The 17,500-nt window shown below is 52.2% G+C and overlaps 1 long non-coding RNA gene across 1 annotated transcript in view; it reads right to left on the bottom strand.

The window, feature by feature from the left end:
* LOC116359678 (uncharacterized) overlaps positions 1–17,500 on the bottom strand; it is a 57,936-nt gene that overhangs the window by 33,320 nt on the left and 7,116 nt on the right. The window contains exon 3 of the long non-coding RNA XR_004206738.1: positions 15,847–15,947. This is a non-coding gene — a long non-coding RNA (uncharacterized LOC116359678). The remainder of the gene's footprint in view (positions 1–15,846; positions 15,948–17,500) is intronic.

Genomic DNA, 17,500 nt, shown 5'->3' with positions numbered 1-17,500 from the left:
TTGAGGGTCAGTGAAGTGGAGATGTTGTTTCTTACCTTCACCACCTGGGGGCGGCCCTTCAGAAAGTTCAGGACCCATTCTCACATAGGGAGAGATTGAATATGTCCGTAAACACCCCAGCCAGCTGGTCTGCACATGCTCTGTGGACGCGGCTAGGGGATGCCGTCCGGGCCAGCAACCTTGCGAGGGTTAACCCGTTTAAATGTTTTACTCACGTCGGCCACAGAGAAGGAGGGGGAGGGGGAGGGGGGGGTGCAGTCCTTGTTAGCAGGCCACAACGGTGGCACTGTATTATCCTCAAAGTGGGCAAAGAGGGTGTTTAGATTGTCTGGAAGTGGCTGGTTTTGTTTTTGTACTCTGTGATTTCCTGTAGATCCTGCCACATATGTCTCAATGACTGAGCCATTGAATTGCGACTCCACTTTGTCTCTGTGTTTGATTGCCTTGCGGAGGGAATAACTACACTGTTTATATTCAGACATATTCCCAGACCTCTTTCTATGGCTAAATGCGGTGGTTCGCGCTTTTCAGTTTTGCACAAACGCTGACAACCATCCACGGTTTCTGATTAGGGTAGGTTTTAATAGTACAACATCTCCAATGCACTTCCTAATAAACTCACTCACCGAGTCAGTGTACAGATCAATGTTGTTCTCCGACGCTGACCGTAACATATCCCAGTCCGCGTGATCAAAACAAGCATGGATTCCAATTGGTCAGACCAGCATTGAATGGTTCAAGACACTGGTACATCCTGTTTGAGTTTCTGCCTATAAGACGGTAGGAGCAAGAAGGGAGGGCAGGGGAGGGCTTTGTATGCATTGCGGAAGTTAGAGTAGCAGTGATCGAGTGTATTACCCCCGCGAGTACTACAATCAATTTGCTGATAGAATTTAGGTAGCCTTGTTCTCAAATTTGCTTGTTAAAATCCCCCGCTGCAATAAATGCAGCCTCAGGGTATATGGTTTCCAGTTTACACAGAGTCCAGTGAAGTTCCTTGATGGCCGTCGTGGTATCTGCTTGAGGGGGGGGGGGATGTACACAGCTGTGACGATAACTGACGAGAATTCTCTTGTGAGGTAATCTGGCCGGCATTTAATTGTAAGGATTTCTAGGTCGGGTGAGCACTTGACTTGAGGACTTGAGGACTTGAGTTTCTCTTATGTTGTTATGATTACACCATGAGTCATTAATCATGAAGCATAAACCCCCGCACCTTCCTCTTCCCAGAGAGGTGTTAATCTCTGTCGGCGCGATGCATGGAGAAGCCCGGTGGCTGAACCGATTCAGACAACATATCCCGAGAGAGCCATGTTACCGTGTCCTGGGTGTTGGTCCAAACAAAGGATCCACTTCGGGAAAGTTGTATTCCTGGTCATAATACTGGTAAGTTGATGTCGCTCTTATATCCAATAGTTCTTCCCAGCTGTATGTAATAAGACTTAAGATTTTCTGGGGTAACAATGTAAATGTACAATGTACAAAATACTGCACAGTTTCCTAAGGACTCGAAGCGAGGTGACCATCTCTGTTCGGGTTTCATCTTTGAATCAATGCCACCCACTGTAATCACCCTTAGCATGTTAGCGTTCCACCTGATTTACTAGCAAACCCCATTGACATCCCATCCACTGCATGCTAGTTAGGCTAACGACAGAAATCACCGCCATGGGCAGTCATTGGCAGAGCACGATGCAATGTGTGTGTGTGTGTGTGTGTGTGTGTGTGTGTGTGTGTGTGTGTGTGTGTGTGTGTGTGAGATAGATAGTGTGAGCATGTGTGTTTGTGTATGAGAGAGAAAGAGAGAAAGAGGGAACGAGAGAGAGAGAGAGAGAGACAGAGACAGAGACAGAGACAGAGACAGAGAGAGAGATATATATAGATAGTGTGAGCATGTGTGTTTGTGTGTGTGAGAGAGAGAGAGAGAGAGGGGGGCTGGGGTTATAAACAGGGAAGTCCACTTAGCTAATGAGCAGTCCCCCTCCTTCCCTCCTGCTACCTAACCTCTAACCTCCAGTCTCCTATCAGAAGAGGATACCTCTATCCTCCAGTCTCTAACCCCCAGTCTCTAACCCCCAGTCTCTAACCCCCAGTCTCTAACCTCCAGTCTCTAACCCTCAGTCTCTAACCCCCAGTCTCTAACCCCCAGTCTCTAACCCCCAGTCTCTAACCTCCAGTCTCTAACCCCCAGTCTCTAACCCCCAGTCTCTAACCCCCAGTCTCCTATCAGAATAGGAAACCTCTACCCCCAGTCTCCTATCAGAATAGGAAACCTCTACCCCCAGTCTCTAACCCCCAGTCTCCTATCAGAATAGGAAACCTCTAACCCCCAGTCTCCTATCAGAATAGGAAACCTCTACCCCCAGTCTCCTATCAGAAGAGGTAACCTCTATCCCCAGTCTCTAACCCCCAGTCTCCTATCAGCAGAGGAAACCTCTAACCTCCAGTCTCTAACCCCCAGTCTCTAACCCCCAGTCTCTAACCCCCAGTCTCCTATCAGAAGAGGAAACATCTAACCTCCAGTCTCTAACCCCCAGTCTCTAACCCCCAGTCTCTAACCCCCAGTCTCTAGCCCTCAGTCTCTAACACCCAGTCTCTAACCCTCAGTCTCTAATCCCCAGTCTCTAACCTCCAGACTCTAACCTCCAGTCTCCTATCAGAAGAGGTAACCTCTAACCCCCAGTCTCTAACCCCCAGTCTCTAACCCCCAGTCTCCTATCAGAAGAGGTAACCTCTAACCCCAGTCTCTAACCCCAGTCTCCTATCAGGAGAGGAAACCTCTAACCCCCAGTCTCTAACCTCAAGTCTCCTATCAGCAGAGGAAACCTCTAACCCACAGTCTCTAACCCCAGTCTCCTATCAGGAGAGGACACCTCTAACCCCCGTCTCTAACCTCCAGTCTCATATCAGGAGAGGTAACCTCTATCCCCAGTCTCTAACCCCCCGTCTCTAACATCCAGTCTCTAACCCCCAGTCTCTAACCCCCAGTCTCTAACCCCCAGTCTCTAACCCCCAGTCTCCTATCAGGAGAGGAAACCTCTAACCCCCAGTCTCCTATCAGAAGAGGATACCTCTATCCTCCAGTCTCTAACCCCCAGTCTCTAACCCCCAGTCTCTAACCTCCAGTCTCTAACCCTCAGTCTCTAACCCCCAGTCTCTAACCCCCAGTCTCTAACCCCCAGTCTCTAACCCCCAGTCTCCTATCAGAATAGGAAACCTCTACCCCCAGTCTCCTATCAGAATAGGAAACCTCTACCCCCAGTCTCTAACCCCCAGTCTCCTATCAGAATAGGAAACCTCTAACCCCCAGTCTCCTATCAGAATAGGAAACCTCTACCCCCAGTCTCCTATCAGAAGAGGTAACCTCTATCCCCAGTCTCTAACCCCCAGTCTCCTATCAGCAGAGGAAACCTCTAACCTCCAGTCTCTAACCCCCAGTCTCTAACCCCCAGTCTCTAACCCCCAGTCTCCTATCAGAAGAGGAAACATCTAACCTCCAGTCTCTAACCCCCAGTCTCTAACCCCCAGTCTCTAACCCCCAGTCTCTAGCCCTCAGTCTCTAACCCCCAGTCTCTAACCCTCAGTCTCTAATCCCCAGTCTCTAACCTCCAGACTCTAACCTCCAGTCTCCTATCAGAAGAGGTAACCTCTAACCCCCAGTCTCTAACCCCCAGTCTCTTATCCCCAGTCTCCTATCAGAAGAGGTAAACTCTAACCCCAGTCTCTAACCCCAGTCTCCTATCAGGAGAGGAAACCTCTAACCCCCAGTCTCTAACCCCAAGTCTCCTATCAGCAGAGGAAACCTCTAACCCACAGTCTCTAACTCCAGTCTCCTATCAGGAGAGGACACCTCTAACCCCAGTCTCTAACCTCCAGTCTCATATCAGGAGAGGTAACCTCTATCCCCAGTCTCTAACCCCCAGTCTCTAATTCCCAGTCTCTAACCCCCAGTCTCTAACCCCCAGTCTCCTATCAGAAGAGGACACCTCTAACCCCCCGTCTCTAACCCCCAGTCTCTAACCCCCAGTCTCCTATCAGGAGAGGAAACCTCTAACCCCCAGTCTCCTATCAGAAGAGGACACCTCTAACCCCCAGTCTCCTATCAGGAGAGGAAACCTCTAACCCCCAGTCTCCTATCAGAAGAGGACACCTCTAACCCCCAGTCTCCTATCAGAAGAGGACACCTCTAACCCCCAGTCTCTAACCCCCAGTCTCCTATCAGAAGAGGACACCTCTAACCCCCAGTCTCCTATCAGGAGAGGAAACCTCTAACCCCCAGTCTCCTATCAGGAGAGGAAACCTCTAACCCCCAGTCTCCTATCAGAAGAGGACACCTCTAACCCCCAGTCTCCTATCAGGAGAGGAAACCTCTAACCCCCAGTCTCTAACCCCAGTCTCCTATCAGGAGAGGAAACCTCTAACCCCAGTCTCCTATCAGGAGAGGAAACCTTTCCATTAGTCCATGGTGGTTAGTCTAGTACAATAAATACCTGTCCACTGCACTTAACATTACAGCCCCCACACCCCTGCACACACACACACACCCCAGCACACACACACACACCCCAGCACACACACACACACCCCAGCACACACACACACACACACACACACACACACACACACACACACACACACCCCAGCACACACACACACACACACACACCCCAGCACACACACACACACACACACACACACACACCCCAGCACACACACACACACACCCCAGCACACACACACACACCCCAGCACACACACACACACACACACACACACACACACACACCCCAGCACACACACACACACACACACACACACACACACACACACACACACACACACACACACACACACACACACATACAATCAATAATATTAATTTATAAAGCCCTTTTTATATCAGCTGGTGACACAAAGTGCTCAGAGACTCAGCCTAAAACCCCAAACAGCAAGCAATGAAACACACACACACACACACACACACACGTACCCTTCACCCTCACTCCCCTCACACAGCCAATAACATCTGCTTGTGTTTGTCTCCCTCGACCCCCAGGGGACCGACCAGCACTCCAGGAGGAATCGGTCTTTAAAATAGCTTCTTTTTTTTACAAGCAGAAACACAATAGAGCCTCTAATCATGGCCCCCCCGGGCCGACCAGCACTCCAGGAGGAACCGGTCTTTAAAAGCCTCTAATCACGGCCCCCCCGGGCCGACCAGCACTCCAGGAGGAACCGGTCTTTAAAAGCCTCTAATCACGGCCCACCCGGGCCGACCAGCACTCCAGGAGGAACCGGTCTTTAAAAGCCTCTAATCACGGCCCCCCCGGGCCGACCTCTCTCTCCTCCTCTCATTCATTCCTAATCACGGCCCCCCCGGGCCGGTCTCTCTCTCCTCCTCTCATTCATTCCTAATCACGGCCCCCACGGGCCGGTCTCTCTCTCATCCTCTCATTCATTCCTAATCACGGCCCCCCCGGGCCGACCTCTCTCTCCTCCTCTCATTCATTCCTAATCACGGCCCCCCCGGGCCGACCTCTCTCTCCTCCTCTCATTCATTCCTAATCACGGCCCCCCCGGGCCGAACTCTCTCTCCTCCTCTCATTCATTCCTAATCACGGCCCCCCCGGGCCGACCTCTCTCTCCTCCTCTCATTCATTCCTAATCACGGCCCCCCCGGGCCGACCTCTCTCTCCTCCTCTCATTCATTCCTAATCACGGCCCCCCCGGGCCGACCTCTCTCTCCTCCTCTCATTCATTCCTAATCACGGCCCCCCCGGGCCGGTCTCTCTCTCCTCCTCTCATTCATTCCTAATCACGGCCCCCCCCGGGCCGACCTCTCTCTCCTCCTCTCATTCATTCCTAATCACGGCCCCCCCGGGCCGACCTCTCTCTCCTCCTCTCATTCATTCCTAATCACGGCCCCCCCGGGCCGGTCTCTCTCTCCTCCTCTCATTCATTCCTAATCACGGCCCCCCCCCGGGCCGACCTCTCTCTCCTCCTCTCATTCATTCCTAATCACGGCCCCCCCGGGCCGACCTCTCTCTCCTCCTCTCATTCATTCCTAATCACGGCCCCCCCGGGCCGGTCTCTCCTCCTCCTCTCATTCATTCCTAATCACGGCCCCCCGGGCCGACCTCTCTCTCCTCCTCTCATTCATTCCTAATCACGGCCCCCCCGGGCCGACCTCTCTCTCCTCCTCTCATTCATTCCTAATCACGGCCCCCCCGGGCCGACCTCTCTCTCCTCCTCTCATTCATTCCTAATCACGGCCCCCCCGGGCCGACCTCTCTCTCCTCCTCTCATTCATTCCTAATCACGGCCCCCCGGGCCGACCTCTCTCTCCTCCTCTCATTCATTCCTAATCACGGCCCCCCCGGGCCGACCTCTCTCTCCTCCTCTCATTCATTCCTAATCACGGCCCCCCCGGGCCGACCTCTCTCTCCTCCTCTCATTCATTCCTAATCACGGCCCCCCCGGGCCGCCCTCTCTCTTCTCCTCTCATTCATTCCTAATCACGCCCCCCCCCGGGCCGGTCTCTCTCTCTCCTCCTCTCATTCATTCCTAATCACGGCCCCCCCGGGCCGGTCTCCTCTCTCCCTCCTCTCATTCATTCCTAATCACGGCCCCCCCCCCGGGCCGACCTCTCTCTCCTCCTCTCATTCATTCCTAATCACGGCCCCCACGGGCCGGTCTCTCTCTCCTCCTCTCATTCATTCCTAATCACGGCCCCCCCTGGCCGACCTCTCTCTCCTCCTCTCATTCATTCCTATCACGGCCCCCCCCGGGCCGACCCTCTCTCTCCTCCTCTCATTCATTCCTATCACGGCCCCCACGGGCCGGCTCTCTCTCCCTCCTCTCAGTCATTCCTAATCACGGCCCCCCCGGGCGACCTCTCTCTCCTCCTCTCATTCATTCCTAATCACGGCCCCCCGGGCCGACCTCTCTCTCTCCTCTCATTCATTCCTAATCACGGCCCCCCCGGGCCGACCTCTCTCTCCTCCTCTCATTCATTCCTAATCACGGCCCCCCCGGGCCGACCTCTCTCTCCTCCTCTCATTCATTCCTAATCACGGCCCCCCCGGGCGACCTCTCTCTCCTCCTCTCATTCATTCCTAATCACGGCCCCCCCGGGCCGACCTCTCTCTCCTCCTCTCATTCATTCCTAATCACGGCCCCCACGGGCCGACCTCTCTCTCCTCCTCTCATTCATTCCTAATCACGGCCCCCCCGGGCCGACCTCTCTCTCCTCCTCTCATTCATTCCTAATCACGGCCCCCCCCGGGCCGACCTCTCTCTCCTCCTCTCATTCATTCCTAATCACGGCCCCCCCGGGCCGACCTCTCTCTCCTCCTCTCATTCATTCCTAATCACGGCCCCCCCGGGCCGGTCTCTCTCTCCTCCTCTCATTCATTCCTAATCACGGCCCCCCCGGGCCGACCTCTCTCTCCTCCTCTCATTCATTCCTAATCACGGCCCCCCCGGGCCGGTCTCTCTCTCCTCCTCTCATTCATTCCTAATCACGGCCCCCCCCGGGCCGACCTCTCTCTCCTCCTCTCATTCATTCCTAATCACGGCCCCCCCGGGCCGACCTCTCTCTCCTCCTCTCATTCATTCCTAATCACGCCCCCCCCGGGCCGACCTCTCTCTCCTCCTCTCATTCATTCCTAATCACGGCCCCCCCGGGCCGACCTCTCTCTCCTCCTCTCATTCATTCCTAATCACGCCCCCCCCGGGCCGACCTCTCTCTCCTCCTCTCATTCATTCCTAATCACGGCCCCCCCCGGGCCGGTCTCTCTCTCCTCCTCTCATTCATTCCTAATCACGGCCCCCCCGGGCCGACCTCTCTCTCCTCCTCTCATTCATTCCTAATCACGGCCCCCCCGGGCCGGTCTCTCTCTCCTCCTCTCATTCATTCCTAATCACGGCCCCCCCCCGGGCCGACCTCTCTCTCCTCCTCTCATTCATTCCTAATCACGGCCCCCCCGGGCCGACCTCTCTCTCCTCCTCTCATTCATTCCTAATCACGGCCCCCCCGGGCCGACCTCTCTCTCCTCCTCTCATTCATTCCTAATCACGGCCCCCCCGGGCCGAACCTCTCTCTCCTCCTCTCATTCATTCCTAATCACGGCCCCCACGGGCCGACCTCTCTCTCCTCCTCTCATTCATTCCTAATCACGGCCCCCCCGGGCCGACCTCTCTCTCCTCCTCTCATTCATTCCTAATCACGGCCCCCCCGGGCCGACCTCTCTCTCCTCCTCTCATTCATTCCTAATCACGGCCCCCCCGGGCCGACCTCTCTCTCCTCCTCTCATTCATTCCTAATCACGGCCCCCCCGGGCCGGTCTCTCTCTCCTCCTCTCATTCATTCCTAATCACGGCCCCCCCGGGCCGACCTCTCTCTCCTCCTCTCATTCATTCCTAATCACGGCCCCCCGGGCCGGTCTCTCCTCCTCCTCTCATTCATTCCTAATCACGGCCCCCCGGGCCGACTTCTCTCTCCTCCTCTCATTCATTCCTAATCACGGCCCCCCCGGGCCGACCTCTCTCTCCTCCTCTCATTCATTCCTAATCACGGCCCCCCCGGGCCGACCTCTCTCTCCTCCTCTCATTCATTCCTAATCACGGCCACCCCGGGCCGACCTCTCTCTCCTCCTCTCATTCATTCCTAATCACGGCCCCCCGGGCCGACCTCTCTCTCCTCCTCTCATTCATTCCTAATCACGCCCCCCGGGCCGACCTCTCTCTCCTCCTCTCATTCATTCCTAATCACGGCCCCCCCGGGCCGACCTCTCTCTCCTCCTCTCATTCATTCCTAATCACGGCCCCCCCGGGCCGACCTCTCTCTCCTCCTCTCATTCATTCCTAATCACGGCCCCCCCGGGCCGACCTCTCTCTCCTCCTCTCATTCATTCCTAATCACGGCCCCCCCGGGCCGACCTCTCTCTCCTCCTCTCATTCATTCCTAATCACGGCCCCCCCGGGCCGACCTCTCTCTCCTCCTCTCATTCATTCCTAATCACGGCCCCCCGGGCGACCTCTCTCTCCTCCTCTCATTCATTCCTAATCACGCCCCCCCCCGGGCCGACCTCTCTCTCCTCCTCTCATTCATTCCTAATCACGGCCCCCCCGGGCCGGTCTCTCTCTCCTCCTCTCATTCATTCCTAATCACGGCCCCCCCCGGGCCGACCTCTCTCTCCTCCTCTCATTCATTCCTAATCACGGCCCCCACGGGCCGGTCTCTCTCTCCTCCTCTCATTCATTCCTAATCACGGCCCCCCCGGGCCGACCTCTCTCTCCTCCTCTCATTCATTCCTAATCACGGCCCCCCCGGGCCGACCTCTCTCTCCTCCTCTCATTCATTCCTAATCACGGCCCCCCCGGGCCGACCTCTCTCTCCTCCTCTCATTCATTCCTAATCACGGCCCCCCCGGGCCGACCTCTCTCTCCTCCTCTCATTCATTCCTAATCACGGCCCCCCCGGGCGACCTCTCTCTCCTCCTCTCATTCATTCCTAATCACGGCCCCCCCGGGCCGACCTCTCTCTCCTCCTCTCATTCATTCCTAATCACGGCCCCCACGGGCCGACCTCTCTCTCCTCCTCTCATTCATTCCTAATCACGGCCCCCCGGGCCGACCTCTCTCTCCTCCTCTCATTCATTCCTAATCACGGCCCCCCCGGGCCGACCTCTCTCTCCTCCTCTCATTCATTCCTAATCACGGCCCCCCCGGGCCGACCTCTCTCTCCTCCTCTCATTCATTCCTAATCACGGCCCCCCCGGGCCGGTCTCTCTCTCCTCCTCTCATTCATTCCTAATCACGGCCCCCCCGGGCCGACCTCTCTCTCCTCCTCTCATTCATTCCTAATCACGGCCCCCCCGGGCCGGTCTCTCTCTCCTCCTCTCATTCATTCCTAATCACGGCCCCCCCCGGGCCGACCTCTCTCTCCTCCTCTCATTCATTCCTAATCACGGCCCCCCCGGGCCGACCTCTCTCTCCTCCTCTCATTCATTCCTAATCACGCCCCCCCCCGGGCCGACCTCTCTCTCCTCCTCTCATTCATTCCTAATCACGGCCCCCCCGGGCCGACCTCTCTCTCCTCCTCTCATTCATTCCTAATCACGCCCCCCCCGGGCCGACCTCTCTCTCCTCCTCTCATTCATTCCTAATCACGGCCCCCCCGGGCCGGTCTCTCTCTCCTCCTCTCATTCATTCCTAATCACGGCCCCCCCGGGCCGACCTCTCTCTCCTCTCATTCATTCCTAATCACGGCCCCCCCGGGCCGGGTCTCTCTCTCCTCCTCTCATTCATTCCTAATCACGGCCCCCCCCGGGCCGACCTCTCTCTCCTCCTCTCATTCATTCCTAATCACGGCCCCCCCGGGCCGACCTCTCTCTCCTCCTCTCATTCATTCCTAATCACGGCCCCCCCGGGCCGACCTCTCTCTCCTCCTCTCATTCATTCCTAATCACGGCCCCCCCGGGCCGGTCTCTCTCTCCTCCTCTCATTCATTCCTAATCACGGCCCCCCCGGGCCGACCTCTCTCTCCTCCTCTCATTCATTCCGCTACTGCTTTATGACCTGAGAAGACAAACACTGTCTCATTCAGTTTAGCCTGTAGACTGAATCATCGATGTCTGTTAGTTAACGGCTGGATCTAAGATCAAGGAGACACCGGGGGGTAGTGTCCCACCTAGCACCCTATTCCCTATGTAGAGCACTACGGTCTATAGTAGTGTACTATATAGGGAATAGGGCTCTGGTCTATAGTAGTGTACTATATAGGGAATAGGGCACTGGTCTATAGTAGTACCACTATATAGGGAATAGGGCTCTGGTCTATAGTAGTACCACTATATAGGGAATAGGGCTCTGGTCTATAGTAGTACCACTATATAGGGAATAGGGCACTGGTCTATAGTAGTACCACTATATAGGGAATAGGGCTCTGGTCTATAGTAGTACCACTATATAGGGATTAGGGCTCTGGTCTATAGTAGTACCACTATATAGGGAATAGGGCTCTGGTCTATAGTAGTACCACTATATAGGGAATAGGGCTCTGGTCTATAGTAGTACCACTATATAGGGAATAGGGCTCTGGTCTATAGTAGTACCACTATATAGGGAATAGGGCTCTGGTCTATAGTAGTACCACTATATAGGGAATAGGGCTCTGGTCTATAGTAGTACCACTATATAGGGAATAGGGCTCTGGTCTATAGTAGTACCACTAAATAGGGAATAGGGCTCTGGTCTATAGTAGTACCACTATATAGGGAATAGGGCCCTGGTCTATAGTAGTACCACTATATAGGGAATAGGGCACTGGTCTATAGTAGTACCACTATATAGGGAATAGGGCTCTGGTCTATAGTAGTACCACTATATAGGGATTAGGGCTCTGGTCTATAGTAGTACCACTATATAGGGAATAGGGCTCTGGTCTATAGTAGTACCACTATATAGGGAATAGGACTCTGGTCTATAGTAGTACCACTATATAGGGAATAGGGCTCTGGTCTATAGTAGTACCACTATATAGGGAATAGGGCTCTGGTCTATAGTAGTACCACTATATAGGGAATAGGGCTCTGGTTTATAGTAGTACCACTATATAGGGAATAGGGCCCTGGTCTATAGTAGTACCACTATATAGGGAATAGGGCTCTGGTCTATAGTAGTACCACTATATAGGGAATAGGGCTCTGGTCTATAGTAGTACCACTATATAGGGAATAGGGCACTGGTCTATAGTAGTACCACTATATAGGGAATAGGGCTCTGGTCTATAGTAGTACCACTATATAGGGATTAGGGCTCTGGTCTATAGTAGTACCACTATATAGGGAATAGGGCTCTGGTCTATAGTAGTACCACTATATAGGGAATAGGGCTCTGGTCTATAGTAGTACCACTATATAGGGAATAGGGCTCTGGTCTATAGTAGTACCACTATATAGGGAATAGGGCTCTGGTCTATAGTAGTACCACTATATAGGGAATAGGGCTCTGGTCTATAGTAGTACCACTATATAGGGAATAGGGCTCTGGTCTATAGTAGTACCACTATATAGGGAATAGGGCTCTGGTCTATAGTAGTACCACTATATAGGGAATAGGGCTCTGGTCTATAGTAGTACCACTATATAGGGAATAGGGCTCTGGTCTATAGTAGTACCACTATATAGGGAATAGGGCTCTGGTCTATAGTAGTACCACTATATAGGGAATAGGGCTCTGGTCTATAGTAGTACCACTATATAGGGAATAGGGCTCTGGTCTATAGTAGTACCACTATATAGGGAATAGGGCTCTGGTCTATAGTAGTACCACTATATAGGGAATAGGGCTCTGGTCTATAGTAGTACCACTATATAGGGAATAGGGCTCTGGTCTATAGTAGTACCACTATATAGGGAATAGGGCTCTGGTCTATAGTAGATGTTGGACAGGTTGTTTTCAAGATGTACCTATATCTCTAATAGAGATGTACAGTAGAGCATTGGAGACGTATGAGTTAGTTTGATTGACACAATGAAAATAACGGTATAATTACTAGAGAAAACGTGATAAAAGACCAATGTATCTAAGTGATTAAACATGCATTTAATTGTGAAGTTAGACTTCAAATGACTAAATGACTAAATGACTAAATGACTAAATGAATAAATGACTAAATGACTAAATGACGAAATCACTAAATCACTAAATGAATAAATGACTAAATGACTCTATACTACACTTTTAAAAAAAGAAAGGAGAGGCTAAAGATATCCTTCAATCAACTTCCTCTCTCCGTTTATTTCTAATACTCTCTCCACTCTCCTCCCTCTCGGGGCGTTCGAGATGAACTCGCTTCGATACGAGGCTTCCATGATTCATCTTTCAAAGAAATCGTTGGCCGTATTGTTAGTCAAAGAACCCAGTGTTTCCCTAAAGGTTACAGTACGTGGCTTTAGGTGTTGAGTATCTCGAACACAGTCCACATCAATACGGAGCTGAAGGAAAATGTAGTGATGCAGGTCTTTTATCTGTGACGAGGTGAGATCACCAATGGGTTCCCAGTAGGTCTGAGGTGAGATCACCAATGGGTTCCCAGTAGCAGGGGGATCACCAATGGGTTCCCAGTAGCAGGGAGATCACCAATGGGTTCCCAGTAGCAGGGGGATCACCAATGGGTTCCCAGTAGGTCTGAGGTGAGATCACCAATGGGTTCCCAGTAGGTCTGAGGTGAGATCACCAATGGGTTCCCAGTAGGTCTGAGGTTAGATCACCAATGGGTTCCCAGTAGCAGGTGGATCACCAATGGGTTCCCAGTAGCAGGGGGATCACCAATGGGTTCCCAGTAGGTCTGAGGTGAGATCACCAATGGGTTCCCAGTAGGTCTGAGGTGAGATCACCAATGGGTTCCCAGTAGCAGGGGGATCACCAATGGGTTCCCAGTAGCAGGGGGATCACCAATGGGTTCCCAGTAGGTCTGAGGTGAGATCACCAATGGGTTCCCAGTAGGTCTGAGGTGAGATCACCAATGGGTTCCCAGTAGGTCTGAGGTGAGATCACCAATGGGTTCCCAGTAGGTCTGAGGTGAGATCACCAATGGGTTCCCAGTAGCAGGGGGATCACCAATGGGTTCCCAGTAGGTCTGAGGTGAGATCACCAATGGGTTCCCAGTAGGTCTGAGGTGAGATCACCAATGGGTTCCCAGTAGGTCTGAGGTGAGATCACCAATGGGTTCCCAGTAGGTCTGAGGTGAGATCACCAATGGGTTCCCAGTAGGTCTGAGGTGAGATCACCAATGGGTTCCCAGTAGCAGGGGGATCACCAATGGGTTCCCAGTAGGTCTGAGGTGAGATCACCAATGGGTTCCCAGTAGGTCTGAGGTGAGATCACCAATGGGTTCCCAGTAGGTCTGAGGTGAGATCACCAATGGGTTCCCAGTAGGTCTGAGGTGAGATCACCAATGGGTTCCCAGTAGCAGGGGGATCACCAATGGGTTCCCAGTAGCAGGGGGATCACCAATGGGTTCCCAGTAGGTCTGAGGTGAGAACACCAATGGGTTCCCAGTAGGTCTGAGGTGAGATCACCAATGGGTTCCCAGTAGGTCTGAGGTGAGATCACCAATGGGTTCCCAGTAGGTCTGAGGTGAGATCACCAATGGGTTCCCAGTAGCAGGGGGATCACCAATGGGTTCCCAGTAGATCTGAGGTGAGATCACCAATGGGTTCCCAGTAGGTCTGAGGTGAGATCACCAATGGGTTCCCAGTAGGTCTGAGGTGAGATCACCAATAGGTTCCCAGTAGCAGGGGGATCACCAATGGGTTCCCAGTAGATCTGAGGTGAGATCACCAATGGGTTCCCAGTAGCAGGGGGATCACCAATGGGTTCCCAGTAGCAGGGGGATCACCAATGGGTTCCCAGTAGGTCTGAGGTGAGATCACCAATGGGTTCCCAGTAGGTCTGAGGTGAGATCACCAATGGGTTCCCAGTAGGTCTGAGGTGAGATCACCAATGGGTTCCCAGTAGGTCTGAGGTGAGATCACCAATGGGTTCCCAGTAGGTCTGAGGTGAGATCACCAATGGGTTCCCAGTAGGTCTGAGGTGAGATCACTAATGGGTTCCCAGTAGGTCTGAGGTGAGATCACCAATGGGTTCCCAGTAGGTCTGAGGTGAGATCACCAATGGGTTCCCAGTAGCAGGGGGATCACCAATGGGTTCCCAGTAGGTCTGAGGTGAGATCACCAATGGGTTCCCAGTAGGTCTGAGGTGAGATCACCAATGGGTTCCCAGTAACAGGGGGTCACCAATGGGTTCCCAGTAGCAGGGGGATCACCAATGGGTTCCCAGTAACAGGGGGTCACCAATGGGTTCCCAGTAGCAGGGGGATCACCAATGGGTTCCCAGTAGCAGGGGGATCACCAATGGGGTCCCAGTAACAGGGGGTCACCAATGGGTTCCCAGTAGCAGGGGGATCACCAATGGGTTCCCAGTAGATCTGAGGTGAGATCACCAATGGGTTCTCAGTATCAGGGGGATCACCAATGGGTTCCCAGTAGCAGGGGGATCACCAATGGGTTCCCAGTAGCAGGGGGATCACCAATGGGTTCCCAGTAGCAGGGGGATCACCAATGGGTTCCCAGTAGCAGGGGGATCACCCTAAACATATTGGATGCTGAAAAACTAAAGCTTAGAGTTGGTCAAATGAAGTACTGAATACATTTGACTGATATCAAAAGGGAATAAATGAATAAAAACATAAAAGGATTTGGATTTGGCTGATTGTGAGGAAGATCTGGCAGAGAGTATGAATATCTAAGAGAAGAGTTGTTGCAGAGTCTCTTTCATGACTCTATTACATGGATAAAGACCATTCCCTATTCATGGAAACTATAAAACTGTTGCTTATTAAGATGGACCAGTACGATAGGAGACAAAGTAGGGTTGCTGACGAAATTCCCTGAATTGTCCCAACATTCCCAGATTTTCCAGAAATCCCTGTTGGAGGGTTCCCAGATTCCCTGCTTATTCCCTTCTGATTCTGGAATGTTCCAACCAGAATGTTCCAACCAGAATGTTCCAACCAGAATGTTCCAACCGGAATGTTCCAACCGGAATGTTCTAACCGGAATGTTCCAACCAGAATGTTCCAACCGGAATGTTCCAACCAGAATGTTCCAACCAGAATGTTCCAACCAGAATGTTCCAACCAGAATGTTCCAACCGGAAAGTTCCAACCAGAATGTTCCAACCGGAATGTTCCAACCAGAATGTTCCAACCAGAATGTTCCAACCAGAATGTTCCAACCAGTGTAAAGAAGAGACAGGAGACAGATGACTGTTACTTACGGACACACAGGTCTCCGTTCTCATAGAAGCCCGGGCAACACTGAGAACGCCTTCTGTACATAGTCCTCACACCCCTACGGTACGCTGTCTTATAGCTGATCCTGTAACACAGGGAGACAGAGACAGAGAGAGAGAGAGAAGGAGAGAGAGAGAGAGAGAGGGGGGGGGGGGGTAGAGGGGGGTAGAGGGGGAGAGAGGGGTAGAGAGAGAGAGAGAGAGAGAGGAGAGAGAGGGGTAGAGGGGGGAGAGAGGGGTAGAGAGAGAGAGAGAGAGAGGGGTAGAGGGGAGAGAGCGTGAAAGAGATGGAGAGGGTGGAAGAAAGAGGGAGAGAGGGAGAGAGAGAGAGAGAGATAGAAACAGAGAGAAAGTGGGGGTAGAGGGGGAGAGAGTGTGAAAGAGATGGAGAGGGTGGAAGAAAGAGGGAGAGAGCAGAGGGAGAGAGAGAGGGGGGGGGGGTAGAGGGGGAGAGAGCGTGAAAGAGATGGAGAGGGTGGAAGAAAGAGGGAGAGAGAGAGAGAAAGAGAGAGAGAAAGAGAGAGAGAAAGAGAGAGAGAGAGCAGAGAGAAAGAGAGAGAGACAGAGAGAGAGAGAGAGAGAGAGAGTGGTGAAACAGGTGTTAGCCAGAGTAACTTTGTCCTTGAGGACTGTAAAGGTGCTGATTTGGGGTCCCCTCTCATCCTATCTCCTCCTGTACCCATCTGTTTGGCTCTCTCTATCTGGCTGTTGCTCTGTGGTAGGACCGACTACACCGGGGCAGCTGGGATACCCTCCGGAGGACCATCCACCTGGTCCTTGACTATCAAGTCTTGTACACTCACACAACTCTCAATGTCTTTCTTCTGATTCAGTAGTATTGACCTAATGCAGTAGTATTGACCTAATGCAGTAGTATTGACCTAATGCAGTAGTATTGACCTAATGCAGTAGTATTGACCTAATGCAGTAGTACTGACCTAATGTAGTAGTATTGACCTAATGCAGTAGTATTGACCTAATGCAGTAGTATTGACCTAATGCAGTAGTATTGACCTAATGCAGTAGTACTGACCTAATACAGTAGTACTGACCTAATGCAGTAGTATTGATCTAATGCAGTAGTATTGACCTAATGCAGTAGTACTGACCTAATGCAGTAGTATTGACCTAATGCAGTAGTATTGACCTAATGCAGTAGTATTGATCTAATGCAGTAGTATTGACCTAATGCAGTAGTATTGACCTAATGCAGTAGTATTGACCTAATGCAGTAGTACTGACCTAATGCAGTAGTATTGACCTAATACAGTAGTACTGACCTAATGCAGTAGTATTGACCTAATGCAGTAGTATTGACCTAATGCAGTAGTATTGACCTAATGCAGTAGTATTGACCTAATGCAGTAGTATTGATAACACTTCACTACTTCAACCCACCGTCATAAGGGTCACATATGTAAAAACCTGTTGGTGTCAGCTTGACAACTGACTTGACAACTGACTTGACAACTGACTTGACAACTGACTTGACAACTGTCCTGACAACTGACATGACAACTGACTTGACAACTGACTTGACAACTGACTTGACAACTGACTGTACTGTCTGAGTTAAGAACTTACTCAAAGCACGGTGTTAGGAAGACTGTCTTCCGTCTCACCTTCAACTTGATTACAC

This window comes from Oncorhynchus kisutch, unplaced genomic scaffold (genome assembly GCF_002021735.2).
Source record: "Oncorhynchus kisutch isolate 150728-3 unplaced genomic scaffold, Okis_V2 Okis03b-Okis08b_hom, whole genome shotgun sequence".
Classification (NCBI taxonomy): domain Eukaryota; kingdom Metazoa; phylum Chordata; class Actinopteri; order Salmoniformes; family Salmonidae; genus Oncorhynchus; species Oncorhynchus kisutch.
Note: the sequence above shows the minus strand (reverse complement) of the source record. Positions and strands in the feature narration are given on the sequence as shown.